This window comes from Theropithecus gelada, chromosome 3, assembly GCF_003255815.1.
Source record: "Theropithecus gelada isolate Dixy chromosome 3, Tgel_1.0, whole genome shotgun sequence".
Lineage (NCBI taxonomy): Eukaryota > Metazoa > Chordata > Mammalia > Primates > Cercopithecidae > Theropithecus > Theropithecus gelada.
In genome coordinates, this window is record NC_037670.1 from 104,803,122 (window position 1) to 104,821,883 (window position 18,762).

The 18,762-nt window shown below is 40.9% G+C and overlaps 1 protein-coding gene and 1 long non-coding RNA gene across 22 annotated transcripts in view; one reads left to right on the plus strand and one right to left on the minus strand.

Moving 5' to 3' along the window:
- Positions 1 to 11,131, minus strand: part of LOC112621168 — a 77,521-nt gene extending 66,390 nt beyond the window's left edge. The window contains exons 1-3 of the long non-coding RNA XR_003118676.1: positions 10,935 to 11,131; positions 10,528 to 10,774; positions 8,681 to 8,770 (exon numbers count right to left, since the gene is read on the minus strand). This is a non-coding gene — a long non-coding RNA (uncharacterized LOC112621168). The remainder of the gene's footprint in view (positions 1 to 8,680; positions 8,771 to 10,527; positions 10,775 to 10,934) is intronic.
- Positions 10,667 to 18,762, plus strand: part of ICA1 (islet cell autoantigen 1) — a 155,999-nt gene continuing 147,903 nt past the window's right edge. For 12 of the 21 annotated variants that reach the window (XR_003118675.1, XM_025380420.1, XM_025380424.1 and 9 more), the window contains exon 1: positions 10,854 to 11,261. The gene's annotated coding sequence lies outside the window, so the exon portion shown is untranslated. Of the gene's footprint in view, positions 11,262 to 11,289; positions 11,356 to 18,762 lie in introns of those variants that run through there. The other 9 variants (XM_025380421.1, XM_025380429.1, XM_025380438.1 and 6 more) reach the window with 4 other exon arrangements.

The window sequence follows — 18,762 nt, forward strand, 5'->3', positions numbered from 1 at the left end:
TTTTGGGGTTTTTTTGTTTGTTTGTTTGTTTGTTTGTTTTTTAGTAGAGATGGGGTTTCACCATGTTGGCCAGGCTGTTCTTAAACTCCAGACCTCAGGTGATCCACCCTCCTCAGCTTCCCAAAGTGCTGGGATTACAGGCCACCGCACCCAGCCAAGATGGACAAATTTTTTAACGGTATAAATAGTGTTGTTGTGATTGTCATATTCACACATTCACTACTATAAACTTCCATATTATTTTGGCAAGAAAAAATTCTAAGTGGACCTACTGGGTCAAAAGATATGTACCACTAATAATTTGTAATATTGCCAAGTTGCCTTCCATAAAGGGTGTAAAATTGTTTCTTTCCTCAGTTTATGAGAGTATGACAATGCTCATCTCCCATATTCTCATCAACCCTGAGCATTACATTTTTCATATTTGCCAATAAGATAGGTGAAACTGGTTTTGTTTAAACATTTTTTAGTTTAAAGATGTGGGTTTCAAAAATGTTTGTCATTGGAATTTCTCCTTGAATTGTCTGTTCCCGGTTTTTACTCACTCTTCAGCTGAAGTATTCTTGAGGATCTTTTTTCTTTCTTTTTGTCACCCAGACTAGAGTGCAGTGGCACAATCACAGCTCACTGCAATCTTGAATTCTTGGGCTCAAGGGAGCTTCCTGCATTAGCCTCCTAAGCAGCTAGGATAACAGGCATTTACCACCACATCTGGTTTTTTAAAAAAATTATCTTTAGTAGAGATGAGGTCTCACCATATTGCCCAAACTGGCCTTGAACTCCTGGCCTCAAGTGATCCTCCCAACTCGGCCTCCCAAAGTGCTAGGATTACAGGCATGAACAACTGCACCCAGTCTGAGGACCCTTTTTAATATCAGAGAATTCCTAGACCCTCCTCAAAAAAATAGTAGACGTGCATATAATATATGTCAAATTTATATCAAATGTGTATAAATATATATCGATGAATATAATATAGATCAAGAAATACATAATGCAAATTCATCAATGGAGGAACTTTGACTTCTGATCAAAATAGAATAACAGTGACTAGACTTATGTTCCCTCCTGAAATAGCCAAAACAGAACAAATGCTACTCAAAATATTGGATATTAGGCAAAGAAGAATGGTCATCCCTTGGAAACAAATGAGGTGAACTCTATGCTTTCCCTAACTTAGCACCTGGAAAAAGTTTCCAGGCCATGCTGGAAAAAGAGGGAACCCAGGAAGAGCTTGGCAGTCTCTGTGAATTAAGAGATGGAGCTCAGAATATAGCCAAGATGGACTGGGTTTGCAAGGCAAGGTACCAGAAAGGAGAGAGTTGTACAGAGAGAAAATTCCAGAGATCTACAGTTTTCCCCTCCACTATTCAGTTGAGTATTTATCAGCCCACGCACATGAGGAAAGTCCTGGAGACCAGGGAAAGAACCATCAGAAAGGATGATAAAGAACAGTGCCCCCAAGTCCTCACACAAATCTGAGAGCAGTGCCTGTTTTCAACAGCCGGGAGGAATTCCTCGTATATCAGGGGGCATCAGTCTGTTAGAACATAAAGAATGGTATTGCCTCAGTAGTAGAGAAATATAACCTCTGACTAAACACAGCTCTGGTCCACCTAAAAAAGCTTGAAAGCAAAACCAAAAAGGTTCAATCTGTTTTCAAGTAACCTAACCACATGCAGAACAAAACTCAAAAATATTTTAGAAATACAAAAGTATGTACTATGCAATAACATAAAATTTACTGTGTCTGGGATCCCATCAAAAATTATAGGAAATGGAAAGAAGCAGAAAGATACAAACATAATGAGAGTAAAATCAATCAATTGAAACTGACTCATAAATGATGAATTATAAAATAAGAAGACACAGATTTTTAAAGTTATTATGATTGCATTTATATGTTCAAGAAACTAGAGGAAAGACCAAACACAGTAAGTAAAGACATGGAAAATACTTAAAAGACCCAAATTGACCACCTACAGATAAAAACTACAATTGATGAGATAAAAAAAATTCACCAGATAAAATTAACAGCAGAATGGATTTTGCTAAAGAAAGGGTCAGTAATACTGAAGACATTGCAATAAAAACTATGAAAAATAAAAAAGACCAAAAAAACCCAGAACATCAGTGAATTATAGGACAACTTCAAGCAGTTAAATATATGTGTAGCTGGTCTCCAAAGGAGAGGAGAGAAAAAGAGGAGTCAAAAACATTTTCGAAGACAAAAAAACTGAAGAATTTTTAGGTAATAAAGTCTTTTTAGAAAAGTTTTAGTTTTACAGACAAATTAAGCAAAAAATACAGAGAATTCCCAAACATCCTTAAACACACACTCATATATTTGGCAATTATAAATAAAACTGCTACAAACATTCCTGTACAGGTTTTGTGTGGACATGTTTTCAACTCATTTGAGTATATACCAAAGAGCGCAATTGCTAGCTCATATGGCAAGAGCATGTTTAATTTTATAAGAAACCACAAGACCGTTTTCCAAAGTGGCTATACCCCTTTGCATTCCCACCACCAATGGAGAGTTCCTTCATTAGCATTTGGTATTGTCGGTGTTTCGGATGTGGGCCATTTAATAGGTGTGTAGTGGTATTTCATTCTCTTAATTTGCAATTTCCTAGCTATATATGATGCTGTGCATTTTATATATGTGCCATCTGTATATCATCTTTGGTGAGGCATCTGTTCAGATCTGTTGTCATTTATTTTTGAGAAAGGATCTCACTTTGTTGTCCAGGCTTGAGTGCAGTGGCATAATCCCAGCTCACTATAGCCTTGACTTCTGCAGGCCCAAGAGATCTCCCACCTCAGCCTCCCAAGTAGTTGGGACTACAGGCATGCCACCACCATGCCTGGCGTTTTTTTTTTTCTTTTTTTTTTTTTTTGAGAGACAGAGTTCCACCATGTTGCCCATGCTGGTGTTGAACACCTGGGCTCCAGTGATCCGCCCTCCTCAGCCTCCCAAATTGCTGGGATTACAAGCATGAGCCACCGTGCCCAGCCCTTTTGTCCATTTTTTAAATTGGATTATGAATTTTCTAATTGTTGATTTTAAGAGTTCTTTATCTGTTTTGAATAATAGTCCTTTATCAGATATATTTTTGAAAATATTATCTCCTAGTATATTGCCTTTTCATTCTCTTGATGGTGCCTTTTGCAGAACAGACGTTGTTAATTTTAATAAAGTCCAATTTATCCATTTTTTGCATGTGTGTGAATCGTGCCTCTGTTATTGTACCTAAGAAGTTATCACCAGACCCATGGTCATCTAGATTTTCCTCTATATTTATCTTCTAGGGGTTTTATACTTTTGTGGTTTATACTTAGATCTATGATTTATTTTGAAATAATTTTTCTGCAAAGTGTAAGAGATGTGTCTAGATTCATGTTTTTGCGTGTGGATGCCATTTGTTGAAAAGACTTACTTTTTTCCATTGACTTGCCTTTGTTCCTTTGTCCAAGATCAGGTGACTATATTTGTATCTATTTTTGAACTCTCTATTCTGTTCCATTGGTCTATTTGTCTATTCTTATGCCGGTACTACACTCTTGATTACTGCATCTTTATAGTAAGTCTTGAAGTCAGGTAGTGTCAGTCCCTCATCTTTCTTTTTCTCCTTTGATATTGTGTTGACTATTCTGGGTATGGACAGAGTTTTTCAAAGTTTAATTTTAACTATAAACCCACAGCTCCAAGAAGCTCAACAAAGCCAAACATATAAGAATAAACAACACTAACGACATCATAATCAAACTGCTTAAAACAAATGATAGGGAAAAAAATTCTTTAAAGCAACCATTGAAAAAAAAAAAAAAGATGGCCAAAAATAAGAATAACAGAAGATTTCTCAATGAAAACAATGCAAGCTAGGAAACAATGAAGCAAAATCTTTAAAAGTACTGAAAGAAAAAAGTCAATGTACATTTCCTTGCCAGTGAAAAAAGTTTCAAAAACAAAAGCGAAATAGAATTTTTCAGATATACAAAGCTAAGAGACTCATCAGTAACATACCTTCATTTCAAGAAATACATTAATGGTTTTAAATAAATTTTATTTTGTAATCACATCATATACATTCCAAAAAGTGCTGTCTCTGTTTGTCAAGCAAGTTGTTCCGTTTGCGGGCATTACTTGTTAGGGATTTGAATCCCAGGATCCTTTGTGTCACCACTACAGACCCTCATGGTCCTGGGACCCGCAGATGGAGAATCGTTATATCAGAATACAAACTTTATAAGAAATGAAGATCCAATCCAATGTCATGGGGCAGACAAATGGATTAATGAGGATAAAGGCTGAGCTGCAATGATAATAGTAAAATATAGTGACTTAAAAATATTAAACTTTTATTTCCTTCTCATAAAACAAACCAGGCAGAAAGACCAAGGCAATACAGCAGCTCAGGGGGTCAGAGACCCAGGTTCCTTGCCATTCCCAAGGTGTTGCCCTCACCTGCATGGTCAAAGGTGATCTAACCAGTGGGAAAGGGAGAAAGTAAAGATTAGGATGTGTTTCTTTCAAGGGCAGGACACAAAAGTTATATGCATCTCTTTCTGACATATCCTATTCACTACAACCTAGTCATATGACCACACCTTGCAACAAGGGAAGCTAAAACCAATGTAACGTAGCAATAATGTGCTCACCTGAAACTTTTATTGTAGTTTCTGTAGAAAAGGGGAAGAATAAATATTGGGGAAATGATTAACAGTATCTGCCAAACCAAGTTAGTGACTGAGTTAAAACTAGAAGGGGAAAGCTCATCAGATTGACAATTAAGAAACAGGGATTGCAGTTGTAATTCAGCCCTTATCCCATGATTAAACCAAATATTTCTCCATGTTTCACCTGACTACCTTAATTATCTGCACCTGAATTTGAGTGATTCTTAACTGTCCCTGTGTAGGGGGAGCAAGCTATACCAAGAACTAAGAGAATTTCGTCCTAATTTTTAAGTTAAATCCTGTTCTTTATTGGACAGTGTGACCCTTCGAGGAGTCATTAGCTCTACATCTATGAAGACCAGTGCACAGCTGTGAACTCTAGGCTGATGCTAGCCCAAACTCCAGCACAGTTCCTAGTCAGAAGCAGGGTTCTACTCTACGGCACATGACAAAATTCTCCACCTGCAGTGAATTAAAAAAAAAAAAAATACCATTTTGATGCCATCACCAGCATTTTCTTGCAGAAGTTCCAATGGATGATACTAGGGGTGGTGAGATGGAGAGCAGCATTATTTATGCAGAAATCTAAGCTGGTGTGGTAATGAAAATAATTACCTTTCTTTTAGTGTAAAACAAGGCTCCTCTCTTCATTGTAGCCTTAATTTTGAAAGGAAAGGAAGTTAATTTTAATTAATAAAAGTTAACGCTACTAATTAAACATTTGTTCTATTTTCACATGCACACATAAATCTGCCTAAAGATATAACTAGCTCTGCTGAGGGTATAACAAAAGCTTTGATTTGCTATATAGAGAGTACAAATGATCACAGGAATTAAACTCAAATTGGCCAAGATACTTAGTCCATATTCTTGAGTAAATCCAATTTGTTTTTAAGGATTACACAATTCAGGAATAAATGACTTTATTTTTCTTAATAAAATTTGATGTAATCTTTCTTTAAATTTATAACGTCCTTTAAATTTATAACACCTATAGAAATTAGACAATGATTTTAATAATTTTTAAACATCATTTTTTTTCTAAGTTTATTCTTCTAGATTATCTAATTTTAATCTGCCAGCAAGTCTAAAGAGAAAGTGATTTTTTTTCTTATTAATGAGCTGAGCTCTGGAGAGATTTATATGTATGGCTCTTATTAAACACATTGATAATGATAATCGCTTAAGCTCTGTTCTCAACATCCCCTACTATAGAACAGGTACAATGAGTACTTATGATGCTGCCAAACACGAATCAGGAAATAAAAGGATTGCAGAGCTGTAGGGGCTTATAAATATCTGTCTAGAAGGAATGGTAGAGCGTTCATTTGCTTTACAGTACCCACACACCAAGAGAAAGTGGGGCATTCTGCCTCACTTGCTCATGTTGGCTGAGATCTGAGATCATAAGGAACATTTAGAACATCAAAATATGTATCAACAATCCAATAAAATAGACCAGATCATATGTAAGTGAGAAGTTTGTATTTGTATGTCCATATATAATTTATATAAATACATATACGTGCAAGAGAGAGATTATTGAATTCAGTCTACATGATAATCAATGTCAAATCAGAGATGGCCTATGGATTAAGTTCCACTTGAAACAAATATATATTCCTATGTATTAGGAATATGACACTGTTTCAGTCACATGAGATGAAATACATTGCTAATTTAATTCATTTTAGATTACCTCAGAGGGAGAAGAGAGAAAGTAACTTGGCACACACTAAGGAGCCTTGGGAAGTATTCAGCTAAAAGGATCCCCTAAGACATAAGACCATTAAATAGCTCCTGAAAAACTTATTTCCTATATGAATATTCCTATAATTTGCTCATTCAAAATAACTGGCATTAATTTGAAAATATCTCTGAAGTGAGTATTCTTTTTTAAGAATTAAAATAGAAGTTTGGGGCTTTAGTGTCATAATTCTTACTTTGCTTTGTTTTTGGGGGTTTTTACTGCAAGTGCAGATTTGGGGCAGGTAGAGTGGGAAGCTGGTTTTGTTTTCCCTTCAATGGTATCCTCCATTAATATTAATTTTTCAGGACAAAGTATCACTTTACCTCCTTGTTATTATTAAGTTCAATTCCATAAAATTCACTATTATCTGTGTTTGTGCTTATCCAAAAGGATTGTTTTGGCAGGTAGTCTGCTTCTTCCTGCATTTAAACAGAGATAGCTAAGAAGACTGAGATGCTATAAGACTAGAGCACACTTGCAAAATATTTGTGCGGCAGGAACTTTCCTTTATATTATCATGAGGTATCCAGTGGATGGACCTGAAATATTTCTCTTTCATTAACAGATTTTTCTGTCCTGTTTCCTCATATTTAGCTTCTTAGTGCCAGTAGAATTTGAATAGTATCCAGAAATCCGAAAATAAGTCACATATTTGGGGGTTTGTTGTATGGTTCTTACCCTGTAACTATTCCTGGGGAAGACACTGGATTTACTGTGTACATGTGTGCACATATGTGTGTGTACGTGCCAATAAAACTATAAACACCTTTTTAAAAAACTTTTTAAATAGCTTTACCGAGACATAATTCACACGCCACTAATTCACAATGAATCGTAAAATGCACATCTCAGTGGTTTTTAGCATATTGCAGATATTGTAAACATCACCAGTCAACCAATTGTAAAACATTTTCAACACATGAAAAAGAAACTCCTAATCCTACTACTTTGGGAGGCCAAAGTAAGTGGATCACTTGAGGTCAGGAGTTCAAGACCAGCCTGGCCAACATGGTAAAGCCCTGTCTCTACTAAAAACACAAAAATTAGCTGGGCACGGTGGCACACACCTGTAGTCCCAGCTACTCAGGAGGCGAGGCAGGAGAATCCCTTGAACCCAGGAGATAGGGGCTGCAGTGAGCTGAGATTGTGCCACTGCACTCCAGTCTATGCAACAGAGTGCGACTCTGTCTCAAAAAAAAAAAAAAAAAAACACACACACACACCAAAAACCAACCAAACAAAAAGTACCAAAATTAGCTTGGCATGGTGGTGCATGCCTGTAATCCCAGCTACTCAGGAGGCTGAGGTGGGAGAATCACTTGAACCTGGGAGGTGAAGGTTGCAGTGAGCCAAGATTGTGCCACTGCACTCCACGCTGCAGGACACAGCAAGACTGTCTTTAAAAAAAAAAGAAAAAAGAAAAAAAGAAAAAGAAACTCTGTACTCTTTAGATCTCACTCCCTATCCACCCATACTCTCTCCAGCCCTAAATGATCACTAATGTATTTTCTGCCTCTACAGATTTCTCTATTCTGGACTTTCGTATGAATGGAATAATATATTTGTGACTGGCTTCTTTCACTCAGTATAATGTTTCAAGTTTTGTCTAAGTTGTAGCATATATCAGTACTTCATTCCTTTACATGGCTGAATATTCCATTACGTGAATATACTACGTTTTGTTTATTCATTTGTCTACAGCAGGACAGTTAGTTTTGACCTTTTGACTATTTTGAATAATGCTGCCATAGACATTTGTGTACTGTAGACATAGGTTTTTATTTCTCTTGGATATAGACCTAGGAGTGGAATTGTTGGGTCATATGGTAGCTCTATGTTTAACCGTTTAAGGAACTTTCAGACTGTTTTCCAAAGTGGTTGCACCATTTTACATTCCCACCAGCAGTTTCCACCACCAATTTACATCCTCGCCTGGGTTTATCTTTGGACAATATTGCTTTGCCTAGGATGGCAGAATAGAATGACAGAAGGGCAACAGCCCAGTGACACAGTGGAAATCATACCAGCCCTAGACTGCCTACCTTCCAATTTAAGTGAGAAAACAACCCCTATTTCATTTAATCCACTGCTATTCCAAGTCTCTGATAGTAGCTTAACACAAATCCAACTCTTGTGGTACCATTAGCATACTTGAATCCAGGAAGCTCTTGAAAAAATTTGAATTGAATATATAAAGATTTTTTTCATAGAAAATTTTGTCATCCTGTTGTACACTGGAAAATGCACCTTATTTCTCTCCTAATTTCTGATCCCATCATTCAATAGCCATTCTCCTTAGAAATTGTTCTGGGTTCTCACTCGCACCTCACTGGTGTTCTGCGAGATGGAAACAACAACTGATTATTCAGAAACAAATGCAAGTGTTATTGATGGAGTCATGTTTTTAATGGGAAGGAAAAGCTCTCATTGTGGTGATGGAGAATGAGCAGGAGTTGTCTATTATCTCCTTTCTCAACTATTATCCTAAGTGTTAGGACAATAATTAGAATGATGAAAAGTCATTTAAGGTTTTCTCCTAAACTTTCTGGGAGCCCAAAGAATTTCAGTGCCATATTGACTACATAATGCTTGTATCAGGTATTTGTTCTCTTTTAGACATTGCTTTTGAAGCCACTTTTAGCCTCTGTAACAGGTTAGACTCACAGTCACAGTTTTCACCTTGGAATTCAGAAAGGGTAAAAGAAAACTAATTAGTTGCAGCTCACCTGTCCCTGTTTTTCCCCCTCATGCTTTTGTTCCAATCATCTGCATTTTGAGGGGATACTTTGAACACACACATAACCTCCCATTCTACTGGCTGTTTTGTAACAGATATAAATATTTGCCCCAAAGCCAGCCTTTGACCAATGGGGCTTCTGATTAAGTTTTAATATAACTGGTAAATCACTACTAGTAGAAAGGAGAACATTACAGAGTCAGGAAAATGCTTCAGTTAACTGATGATATGCTCAGTCAACATTTATTGAGCACCTCTGACATTCATTACGGCACTTCATTCTGTTAAAGAATAATAATCTCTTTATCCTTTTAACTCCTGATAATAGACTTTTACACATAAATTTACAGTTCTTGGAATCAATGTATCTTAAAATATCTTAACAATCTTTCTTTTGTAAGGAAGCCTTTCTCATTTTAAAGGTTTTGGGTTTTTTCTTCTTCTTCTAACATATGGCAAAATCATTTGGCTTGTGTTGTTAACAGGTTAGTTTGAACGTTTCTTGTAAGAGCCAAATGTATATAAGCAATGCTTTTCTCTCTGAAAATTTCTCCTGAATCTCAGCTTTTCAACAATTTACTATTTTGTAGACCATATTCATGATTTGTTTACTCATACACACTTATTAAGGAGCTGTTTACTCAGCTCCAAAATTTGTGTTAGACTAGGACAGGCTCAAATCTATGACAAACAGAATCCCCAAAGAATAACTTTAAAGGTTATGTAAATTTCTGGAGCTATGCTATCTTATTATCTTTCTATTAAAATGTCAAAATCTTCTATACTTTTTCTCCATCCATTCTGGCAAGACACCAAGCTATCTTGGGATTAAACTAAGTCTCCTAGTTCAGATTCAAATCCCTGCTCAATAATCTCTTTATGGCACTCTGGGCAGTGTCTTCATTTGTGAAATCGGGATAATGATTTTATCTACAGTATTGGGTTGCTGTAAGGATTAAATGTAAAGCATACAGCATGTGCCGGACATATAGCTAGCACTCCATCCATGTTAGCGCAGGATTTCAGATTTGTCTGCATCATTACTCAATAACTATCATTCGGCCCTTTTAAGTTGTTTCAGCGACGACTGAATGAACTTATTTATAAATATACAACATAACCAGGGATGAAGTCATAGTACATTGAGGTTTCATTTCCACATAGATAACATTAGGAAGCAGCTACGCCAACACTTTTTCTTCCTGTGATCTGTACACTGCAGGGTCTCTAGAAACAATGGTTTGGTTCTTTCCTGGTGACAAAGGATAAGAGAAGATGAAACTGCTATAAATGGCAACAACTTAGAAATAAAAGATACAGAAATATATGGGCATGAAAAATATATAACTATACATACACAGCTGTTTTTAAAACATGGCCTTTATTCTTGAAGCTCAAACTTGATTTTCAGGTACAGCAGGCCTCTGTAACTTTTCTTGGCATTGAAGTCATGAAGTCTCCCGTCCTCTAAAGCTACAGAAATTTAACCTGGAAGCAAGCAGCAGGCACTACGCACGGCACGGAGGGAACCCTGGGGTGTACGCTGTGGCTCCCACCTGTCCGCCAGGTCATTGTGACGCAAACGCTATGGCCACGTGGAACACCTGCCGGAGAGCAGGGGCGGGGTCACTCTGGGCGGCGGATCCGAGCGGGGGATACCCCAGGAGATGGGGGTCGAGGAGAGACCCCGGGGAGTAGAGAGAGAGAGACTCACTCCCCGAGTCCCCGACCCGCCCCAGGCAAGGTGAGGTCAACGCCACTCACCTCCCCCTGGTTACCCTGGGAGGGGTCGCCCCGGCCGGCGTCTGCGGGAGGGGAGAAGCGGGGAAGGGAGGCAGTGGGGACGCCCAGGCAGCGGTAGGTATCCGGGCGGCAAGGGCGCCCGCACCCCCCCCGGCCGCTGCGCTGCGCTGCGGCGCGCACGGGCTCCGCCGGCTGCTATTCCGGCTGGTGGCGGCCGCCGCAGGAAGGGCCGGTTCCTGCGCTCCCCCGCCCCTTTCCCTCGCCTTCGGCTGACGCTGACGTCGGATGAGTGATCCGCAGGGGCGCTCCGACCGCGGCCGGGAGGCTCCTGGGGGCCGGGGCTCCGAGGTACCTGCCCTCCGGGGTCGGGGCGGGGGCGCGCCGGGCGGGCTGCAGGAGGCAGCAGGAGACGCCCGGCAGCCGGGACGGTCGGGGACGCCTGGTAGGAGCTGCCATCTCTGCCCTCCGCGGGCGGCGCGTGATAGGCGGGTCGCCTCCTCGGGTCCCGGATCCCGGTGCGGGAACCGCATCAGCCCCTTCCTCTCCCCTCCTCCCTCCGGCCTGGGAAGGTCTGGAGGATGCGCGCGCCATGAGAGCGTGCGTCAGCCCCGGGGGAGCGGGAGGGAAGCGTTCCGCGCTGCGGCCCCAGCGCTGGGAGCACCGGCACCCACCCACCCCGCGCCTCGCCTTCCCGGCGGCTCCGGCCCCAGGACCCCGAGCTCCCTGGTGGGCAGGGACTTGCGTCCAGGGTTGACTTGTTGACAAGTTCACCTGCTGCGGCGCCTGGTGTGTGCTTTTTTTCTTTCCCCCGTGGCCCGTTTTTTGGCAGGGGCGGCAGAGAGCATATGGGTACCTCTTTATAACCACTAGTGCCAGGAGGCCTGAGCTTGGTCCCTCGGGGGCGAGGTGCTCAGCAGTCTCGAACTAGACGGGGCGCGAGCCCTTAAGCAACCCCGGTTCCAGCAAACCCTGGCGCGCCCGTTTCCTTTGGGTGCAGCTGACTCCGCCTTTCCTGCTCCGGGGCTATTGCAGCTCCTGCTTCCTCTAGAAACGAACATATCCTGTTGTTATGTCTGCCTTTCCCCAAAGCGGCTCTCCATGAACCTTTCCCACTGTCTTTTTTACTTGTAGTGCCCCCAAAGCACCTGAGCTTCTCTCTGGGGTCTTAAAAGTATCGCGCCCTTATGCTGGCGAAGGGCATTAACTGCCTGGTTGGGGAGAGTTAGTTTGGAAAGAATCGCGTTCTCTTCTCTTAGATGGCTTTAAAAAATTAGCACAAGAAAGGGTTTTGTTTGTGAATCTTAGTGAGATCTGGTAACTGTATAAAAATTATCAAGGCCTGGAAAATATGTCACCAACTTGCTTGGGAGTGATACTGATTGTAGGAAGAAAGGCACATAAAACATTCATTGGCCATTAAGGTCCTATGAAATATGACTCATCGCAAACATGTTTTTGTCCATACATTTCAGTGAAGTCTCTTCAGAAAATCTCACATTGGTTTCTGTGACCCTTTGGTTTGAATCTGAGATCTGAACTGTTTTGGGATTAGGGAGTGAAATAAATGCTTAGTCTGAAATCTAGGCTCCCGATGCAATTTCATACCCGCTATTTAAAACACACACACTCTCTAAAACTGCTGTTAAGTTTTTAAACTAAAGATATCGTTTTAGATTTCAGTCTTTATTTTTGAAACACGCTTTGTAGAGAATACCATAGGGACAAAATCAATTTATAATCCTTAATAGCTCAAATATCACTCTTTGGTTTTATACTAATACTGTACATACATCTTAATTGCAAGAGATATTGCTTTCTAATTGTTTCTGTTTGTATTACAAAGGGAAGTAATTGTACTGTTTATAAAGATGAACCTTTAGAAAACGTAATAGTTAAGCTACGGAGGGCTATTTGTGGAGAGACCTGATGTTAAAAAAACCTCAACCCTGTGTCCTCCACCAGTGGATCATTGCATGCTGAAGACACTGGGTGGTAATTGCCTGGATGGTTTATTTTGTAACTATTTTCCCCCATTTAGAACACCTAGGTAACTATCTGACCGCTTTCTCTATGCATCTTTACCGCAGTGTGTATCTCCACATCAGCCTCACGAAAAGTATAGAAAATTTTGTTACTCAGAGCCTTCAAAATAACTACATTTTCAAGGCATTTGACTAAATAGTACATTTTTTTCAGATGCAAGCAGCATTAGCGGTATGGAGGTCTGGCAACTATGCCATAACATAGAAGGATAAACCTGTGTTTGGTATGAACTTCTTAGATTACGGAAACCTCATACAAGAGAGTGAGGAAGTTGACAGACCACAAGGGTCAGGAGGAATTTTTCCTCTTAGTTGGTTGAGCCTCAGGGTAGGTGGCCGTGTTTCTAATCAGCACGCTGGTCACTAGTGTCCTTTTTTTTCCATCTGCATTATCAGATTTATGGGAACCATTAATAAGGATGCTATCTGCATGTTTTTGTCCGTGAGGCAACATGGATCACTAACGAACCTTATCCCCCAACCCCACCACCATTCACAATCTGCCTCAACAGAGCCTTAAACGCAAAAAACTTTACCCCTGCTTTTTTCTTGATTCCCAAGCTGATGCATTTCATATCACAATCATATCTAGCACTCTGAGGGAGTTCAGAGGACACATGGGCTTTGGATCCTGATGGAGCAAGATCAGAATCCCTGCGGTAACACCTAACTAGCTGTGTGACCTTGACCAAGTTACTTAAGTCACCATTTCCTTATCTACAGAACAGGAATATCCACCTTTTTAGGGGCAGGGTGGAAATTAGAGATAATGTATATAACATGCTTTGCACACTTTTAAATAAGACTCACTCAGTAGTAATAAATTATTCTTTCACATGCTAAACGTATGCTATCCCTATCTAAAAAGAATGGTGCTGCTTTACTTGTGATAGGAAGTATATTTCAATTTGGCTTTGAGTAGTTCAAGTAATTTTATACCAATACTAAGACCCTGGGCTTTATGGAAAACACTCTCTGAAGTTGGGGGGTGCAATCAGAAACAAAGCAAATCTAATTTGTTCCAGTGGGGATAGATCTTCCAAGCCCCTGCCACTCAAACGTGGTCCATGGACCCGTAGCATGTGGCCTCCCCTGGGAGCTTATTAGAAATGCAAAATTTTAGCCTGCCTGCTACTCTCTTCCAGACCCACTGATTTCAAATCTGCATTTTAACAAGATCCCCATGTGTATGTTAACATTTGAGAAGCACTGCTGTAACCTGTTATTTCTCAAACTTTAGTGTCCCAGAGAATCATTTGGGGGCTTGTTGTCATAAATGTGGATTCCCAGTCAAGCTTCCCTCATCTGCTGTTAAACAACATCTCCGGTAGCTCTGATCCCTAGGGTCTCCCACTGCTGTGAAACTGTCTAGCACACTGCTCTAAAATGAGCCTCTGTCCTCTTTCTTCACAAAGCACTTTGGCAACTATGATCTCATATGATATTCAACCCCCTTTTAGGTACATAGATATAATAATCTCCATCTGTCTGATAAGGACTGCAGGCATGATTTGCCATGGATAGATGCATATGGTAGAACTGCCTTGGAGCCTCTCAAAATCCTAGCTGACCACACTTTTACTATTCTAGGAATTTACTATTTAGTGTTCTAGCATCAAATTAACATAGTTTTTGTTTTTTGGCCTGTAAGTAATTTTCACAAATAACTAATGAATCTCTCCAGGACAGGGAAGACTCCATGTGATAGGGCATTTTATACCTGTTTTTATAACAAAGCCTGCCTACTATGTGACTGTAGGCCAGTTACTTAAGATAACTTCTTCATGAAATGAATACAAATCATCATGTCAACTTGGCAGTATTGTGAGGATACTCAGTGATATGAGTGAAGCATACACCCCAGTGTCTGAGAAGTGGCAGTTCCTCAATTAGTGGTAACTACTTGTTCCAGTGTAAACCTAGTGAGCTAGAATGAGTTCATGAAAAGGTGGGGAAATGATAGCCTGCATCACTCATGATGGGAATCATCTGTCTGTCTTGCTAAGTCAGACGACATCATTCATCAGGGCTTTGACCAAATCAGAGAAGTGGGATGACTTAGTATTGAACAAGCATTGGTTGTATATGTACCACGAGCTACGCACTGTGCTAAATGCTCAGAATCCCAAGACTCAGACCCAATCATGCTGTGGAGGAGCCTACAGCTCTGTAAAAGAGAGGGAGAGAGAGGAGGCAACTAACCAGTTGTCTTTCAGGGAAAGCAGGGAGGAGATAGAGGCACAGTTGGTAATGCAGCCCAGGGCAAGGGCATCCCACCCAAACAGGAGAGAGAGCAGAGAAAACCTGAGATGCTTCATGGAGGAGATTGCCCTTAAGTTGAGCCTTAAACAACTAGTAGGAATTCGGCAGGTAAATAAGGGTTGCGAGTGGGGAGAAAGAGCGTTCCCCACTCCCATCCATGTGTACGTGTGTACAAAAGTCAACAAGCAAGGGAGAGAATACTAATACAAACAGTCGTCATGTTTGAAGCCTGGTGTCTGTGTATATCCCTTACTAGCTGAGTGGCCATGGACAAGTTTGATCATCTGTGATTCTGGAGGATTACATGCACTAATTAGTGTAAGCACAGGACTGATTCCAATTATTTGTTGCATGGTTGTGGAGGTGGTGGAAGTATTAGTAGAAAATAGGGAACTAATATTAAAAAGTGGTTAGAATTAGAGAACATTGCAGGGTTCAATTTTAGAATACATTTAGCAGAAAATACGTGAATTAAGAGAGGTTGACTGAATGCAATGTAGTTCAGTGGAGTGGAAAATATGAGGTATATGTGTTTGGTGATGGACCACTGAATATATAGATAGTAGTCATTGTTAATTTTAAGAGTCTAGATTGGAAACTAGAAAGGTCCTCTGGTTCTAGGTAGTGAAAGAATTTGTATGAGAAGTGACTCTTAAGTATTGCAACAATGTTCCAAGAGTATACATATTGAAATCCATCTCTTACCATCATCATGATCAAACTCACTCCCACATCTCTATTCCCACAACAGGGCATAGACATCAATGTCTGAAACCTAATAGTACCTAGGGGAAAATCCAGCCTTCTCTGTGATGTTTCCAGGGTAGAGCATTCTAAGCCAGAGACCAAGAAACTGATTTTTATAAATAGTGCCCCTCTCCTTAGTCGTAGGAACCCTGACAACCATCAAGGAAAAAGTCACTCAGTAATTGCAGGTTTTGTTGTGCACAGTAGCACCATATTGGCAATGGATTTGGGACTAACCCAGCACCTAAGCCTGTGATTGGGGGAGATTGTTTTTATTGAAACATAGCCCCATTAATCAACCTCCTTTCATCCAAGAGTAGAGCAGAGTTAGTTAAAAAAAAAAAAGAGCTCAGAAATCAAAAGTAAACTTGTGTTTACCAGTTGCTGACTTTGGATAAATTACTTCATCCTTCTAAACTTTGTTTCTCACTTGCAAAATGGGTTGATATCCCCTTCATAATGTGTGGCGATGACATAATGATGTTAAGTACTTCACACATGTAAAGTGCTTGGTAAGTGATGGCACATAATTATTGCCCCTTGCCCAGCACGTATTTACTGAATGACTACTGTGCTCCAGGGGCCATGCTTTGGTGCTCCAGGCAAAGATGAACTTGAGGGTCCCTATAGTCATGGGACCTACAGTCTGGTGCAGGAGATACAGATGTAATTAGCTCCTTGAAGGAGAGTACAGGTGTGCAGTGGCACCACCAGTATGGAGCAGTTAATTCTTCAGTGGGGAGGACTGGAGTTCCAGATCCCTGGGGAGAGGGATAAAGAAGAGATGTTGAGTTGGTAAGACTTCATTGAAGAGGCAACATTTGCGAAGGGTCTTGATGTAAGTTCTAAGTTAGTCAATCACACAAAGGAGGGGAGGGCATTCCAAGTGGAAAGAATCATCTCAAGGCCTTGAAGTGCGTAGTGTATTCAGGAAAGCACAAGTGTTCTGACATGCGCAGAGGGAATAGTTCTGTTGGAGGGTGGGGAGGGGAGCCAGGATGTGAAGGGGCCTGTGTTTTTTCCAAAAATGTTTGGAATTTCTCTACTGGCAAGAGAAGGCAGTTAAAACATTTTAAATGGGAGAGTGGAATAATTAGATTTGCATCATATAGTGATAGGTCGGGCAGTGTTGTAAAGATTGGAATGGACAAGCACATGGATAGTGTTGCCTCTTAAGGCCTAGGTTGTCGTAGCTATGAAGATAGAAAAGATACGATGCATTTAATCGCTTTTTAAGAGGTAGAATGGAGAGAACCTGGAGTCTGGCTACAAAAGATGAAAGAGGCTGGGTGTGGTGGTTTATGTCTGTAATCCTAACACTTTGGGAGGCCAAGGCAAGAGGATCGCTTGAACTCAAGTGTTTGAGACCAGCCTGGGCAACATAGTGAGACCTCATCTCTACCAAAAATTTAAAAAATTAGTTGGGTGTGGTGGTATGTGCCTGTAGTCCCAGTTACTTGGTAGGCTAAGTAAGAGGATCACTTGAGCTCAGCAGGTCAAGGCTGCAGTGAGCCATGACTGTGCCACTGCACTCCGCCCTGGGCAACAGAGCAAGACCCTGCCAAAAAAAAAAAGAAAAAAAGAAGTGAGGTTTTCAACTTAGGCCATTCAGTAGATTTAGTGCTGGTAATTAACATAGGGACTACAGAAAGAAGAAGAATTTGGGAGTACAGATGGAAAGTGAGGAGTTTAGTTTTAGATTTGCTGAATTTGAAGTGCCTATGGAGCAATCCAGGTAAAGATGACCATCTGGAGGTGGAAATGTGGATCTGGTGCCCTGGAGAGGTGTGTGATTTTGGAAGTTGTTGGCATACAGCTGGCAGTTGAAGCCATGGAAGTGGCCTCACCTAATGAGAGCAAATAAAGTTCCAAGCTTGGAACCTTACAGATACTGATATTTGAGATGCAGGCACAGAGGAAAAGCAGCCAGCAAAGAAAATTGAAAATGTAGAAAACTATGGAGAATATTTCATGAAAAGTAGAGAAAGAGGAGCATTTCAAGAAAGGAAGAGAACATGGTCAAAGGTCACGAGAAATGAGGACTTGAGTGGGGCCCATAGTGAAAGATGTTCTCTGGGCTGGTGGAGAAAGGAACCAGACAGCATGGGCTTAGAACTCTTGACTGTGAAGAGAAGGAAGAAGATGGGAACTGAGAAAGAGGTTGAAGAATGAGGCCTGAGGGTAGAAATCAAGGGAGGGTGATTAACTTGAAAGAGAAGAGACAATAGATGGACTAAGGTGGGCAGGGGCAAGGGTGTAGGAGCTGTCCTTCCTAGGGAGAAGGAAGTGAACAGCAGGTTATGGTCATGGTTCTGGATAGCTCCAAAGAAGTAAGGAGGGGTACACTGAGAGTGGAAACTGTGACAGAAGGTGCCCAGCGCGATGCCAAGGCCATGGTTCCCCAGAGTGCATGAAGAGGGAGACTGCCTATCACCACCCTGCAGGGTTTTCTTCCACCCACTGCTCCCTGAAGGCCAAGAACTAAGTGTCCTGGTGCCTAATGCTGTTGACTCAGTGTTGCCATATGCAGTATTGGCATCATTGTGAAGTATGTAAACATTGTATTGCGTTTGTACTAAGCCACTCCCCACTTTCTGCTTCCTGTTTCTCTCTTCTCTGCACTCCTAACCTGGAGCTCAGTGCCTTCATGCAACTTTCTGGGTTTTCTACCTGGGCCTGCCCTAGAGAGTACATGCCCAATATCGCTGTCTTTCCTGACCCCCATCAAAATAATCAGTCTTGCGCTTTGTAAGCTCTGGGCTTTGCTGCTGTTTATTTCTTGAGAAAGTAGAGAGAAC